This window comes from Drosophila kikkawai, unplaced genomic scaffold, assembly GCF_030179895.1.
Source record: "Drosophila kikkawai strain 14028-0561.14 unplaced genomic scaffold, DkikHiC1v2 scaffold_180, whole genome shotgun sequence".
Classification (NCBI taxonomy): Eukaryota; Metazoa; Arthropoda; class Insecta; order Diptera; family Drosophilidae; genus Drosophila; species Drosophila kikkawai.
In genome coordinates, this window is record NW_027222516.1 from 55,498 (window position 1) to 59,287 (window position 3,790).

At 37.5% G+C, this 3,790-nt stretch overlaps 1 long non-coding RNA gene across 1 annotated transcript; it reads left to right on the forward strand.

Moving 5' to 3' along the window:
• Positions 1–1,531: 1,531 nt before the first annotated feature.
• LOC138929389 (uncharacterized) lies at positions 1,532–2,439 on the forward strand. The gene is made up of 3 exons (XR_011445768.1): positions 1,532–1,873; positions 1,925–2,080; positions 2,137–2,439. It is a non-coding gene; the product is annotated as an uncharacterized lncRNA (long non-coding RNA).
• The last annotated feature ends 1,351 nt before the right edge of the window (positions 2,440–3,790 follow it).

Sequence of the window (3,790 nt, forward strand, 5' to 3'; positions counted from 1 at the left end):
GGTTCCCACAGGGATATGGATACGAGTGCGAATGCAACGGAGCGATCCCGGTAGCGACCCCGGATCGATGCACGTGCACCGACGACCCCTCACTTAGAGGGTGAGGCAATTGAAAAAGGGCGCACCGGGGAGATCCTGCACCGACAGGAGTGATCCTGACCCACACGTGTACGTTCACCCACTTAAGGCAATTGAAAAAGGGCGCACGGCGGCGGTCCTGCTCCGCCCGGATAAGGCAATTGAAAAAGGGCGCACGGCGGCGGTGCATCCCGTGTACGTTCACCCACGATCCTCGTTTGAAAAAGGGACGGGGTGGATCCTCGTTTGAAGAAGGGCGCCAGACGTGATCGTTCAGGCAACATCCATCGCTTGAAAAAGGGACGGGGTGTAAGTGAACAAGGGCGCCAGAGTCGAAACATGTTCCCACCCATGACTCAGGACAGTGATTTTCCCTGTGAGATACCTCACTTGAAAAAGGTCACTTGTTTTCCCACTGAAGGCCGCTGGAAAGAGGATCAGAGCAGTCAAATTTTCCCACCCTCATCCCACCTACACTAGATCAAGTGCGTGCAACAACCTGCTCAATTAGCTCACCAAAGTAGGGATGGTGAAGGATGCACTTGTAACGGTTTCTCAACAGTCGGTGCAATGTGAAACACCCCATCCACCCAAACTCAAATCCACAGTCAATCTGAAAAGTAAAGGCTGCAAAAGAAATATCCCATATCCCATTTCCACCATTAAAAAAATGCTATCAATTTATTTATTTTTTTTGTAAATATAATTTTATTTTTCAAGTATAATAATCAAAAGCGATGTTCCAAATTAACATACATTTTCATAATTTTTAATGATTTTTGTGAGCGTACAGTAAAGAAATGGCAAGCACATGTATCAACTCCATCCTCGACATTATCATGTGCCCAACAACAAGATGAGAAATGTTGCCCATGAATATTGGAAACCAGCGGTGTATCAGCCATCCTTTTATAAAAATATTTGAGCGACTCCTCCAGATATTGCTCATGTTCGGGGAAAATTTGATGTTTAAACATTTTCATGAAATTATTTATTTTTATTACAAGTTGTTGAATGCTATTACTGGTTGAGATGATGTCTTTGTTTTTTAGTGCTAGCATTTTGATGGATCCGTGTACGTCTACTTGCAATGAATTCAAAAATTTAAATGAAGTAATCCTTTCCAAATTGTTAGACGATACGTTGAACCAATCCAGTTAGTGGCGAGTATTCAACTAGTCGATCATGGATGAGAAGGCAATATGCCTTTGTATTTATCTCACTCGCAACAGTTAGCTCAGTGGAAATTTTTATATCAGTCGCTCCTGATTTGACACTCTCGTTCTGGTATGAGAGATCTACAACCACAATAGGAGCCTTCGACATGAATTCCATCGGAGATAAAAGAGCTCGGGGTTCTCGATTGTAATAGCTCTCTTGAAATTTTGTATACATGTCATACAAGACAGCAAACCGATTCTCATTATATTTAACATTCAAATCCTCATAGGGATATACTTCAGAATTAAGATATACCTTTGCATTTCTCAAATTGTTTGTAATTAGTTCTCCATTCAATGTAAATGCAATAACAGCAAAACGTGGACGTTCTCTGTTTGCAGACATCTTGACATTCCATATATGATGTGTTCCCTGAACCAATGTCGGATTTATATAACAATCCCAACTCCGGAATGCGAGTGGGAGGCTAGCTCCACTCTTTACTACATTAAACATTTTAATTTTAGCACTGTCACTTGGAACGATGTGGGGGATCTTCCAACTTATACTATTTATAGCAATGTTATGGATTTTTCCATCAACATTTTTCACAAACATATCATCAGGGTTTTTCGTAAGTAACAGAACGAGCTCATGTTTACAGTTTAAGACGACTTTCTTATAGTCTTCAGCGAACCCCATCAACATTTTTAAAGGTACAGAAAAACTGAAATGTCCTCCAGAAGGGATATTGTCCCCGCCACTCCACCCCGCATTGCGATAAGCCGCTCCTTCCTGTTGGCCGACTGAGAGAAAGTTCTTAATAGTCGTTGTTATTCCAGTAAAACGCGTCCTATCCAATTCACACCCATTCAACTCATATCTTATTTCATCCAGAAAATAGGCCATGCAATTATTTTTGAGCAAACCGCTAACGCCATTTGTACTAGTCTTTCCTGTATTTGAGTCAATAATTTTGCTAAGCGTTCCTTCAAAATGGAGAAAACTTTCACATGGAAGGACATACAAATCTTGGTTTTGCAAACTGATCCGTACTTCATCATTTGCTTTGAAGTTCTGCTGATATGGATAATATGAATGAAACTCTTTTTTAATAATAGATTCATCGTTAGCAGGCTTTTCCTGGACATAAAAGATCTCATTCATTTGAATATTAGTTGATAAACTTTATTTAATATTAAATCCCAACGATTTCAAAATCAATTTATTTTTAATGTGAGGGCCGGGCGTTGATGTGAAGATGATGGTGCTTTCACTTCAGCTTTAGATTTGATAATGTTATCAAAGGATCGATGAGTACCCCTTTTATTGTAAATAATCATTCTGTCGGTCGTAAGTGGAGACGGATTGATACAGTTTCCCCACGCAAATTAACTAAATCTCCGTCCTGATCAGTTATCCGTATTTCTAGTGTGCTTATTTCTCTGGTGTTCACAGGCAAATAAATCAAATTTCGTGGTGTTATGTTCATTTTATATCCAGGGGGGACATTGATTCCAAATTCATGAAGCACATGATTTGGTTTATTCCCTACATATGACCCGCTTATAATGTTGCATTCCAATCTAACAGAATTTATTTTTAAAATATTGACGGGATTATCCGAGATGTAAACTTCTTTCTCATGTGGTCTTAATTTTCGTTTATTAAATCCGAATAAACGACCAATTGATCGTTCATGATTAAAATATACGGTCTCATTTTTAGTAATAACTTGAACTTGTAAAGTGTTGATATTACACTCTATTTTTATACTGTCTTGAAGCTCATACTCCTTGAGCTTATTAATAATATATTTTGAAATATCATCAAACTCATATGAGCCAATTGGTATTTCAATGACTTTGTTCCCAATATGAAATAAGTTGTTCCCCTTATCAACATTCGGTATAGAATTGAATGTATAAAAATCAATTAGAGCACATTCATAATTACGTTTTAGCTCAATTTGTGGGAAAAAATTCTCGCTAAGTACAGATGTATTCCCATTTAGAGCTATTGTCAATGATGTAGTCATTATGATGCTTGAGTCTGAACTGACTTTATTCACAATAATATTATTATATTTATATTATCATTATTATTTATTCAAGTATAATAAATTGATCGAATCCTTTTCTATATCGTCCAGCTTTCATATCATCGTCTTTAGAGATTACAAGAAATCCAAATTTATCGACCCAACACTTTCGTGAAATTTCCATGAATGTTTCAAAATTCATATCAGAATGAACATGATCTCGATATATGTGACGAAGGTTCATATCGTCCTGCTTAAACATTATAATAAAATTTGCATTATCTCGTATTAAATGTTTTGGAATATGTGTATACGTTTGACATAAATAGAATGAATCAATATTTCTATGTCGCCCCATACAAAAATAATTGCGAATAGCAGTTTGCTTTTCACACGCTACGTCATCAAACACCATGATGGAATTGTTTTTAGCTTCCTCTGGTGACAAAACGCTGTCATTCGCTGAAAATGTATAATATCCCATTCCTCGTATTGGTTTTACAAGTTTTT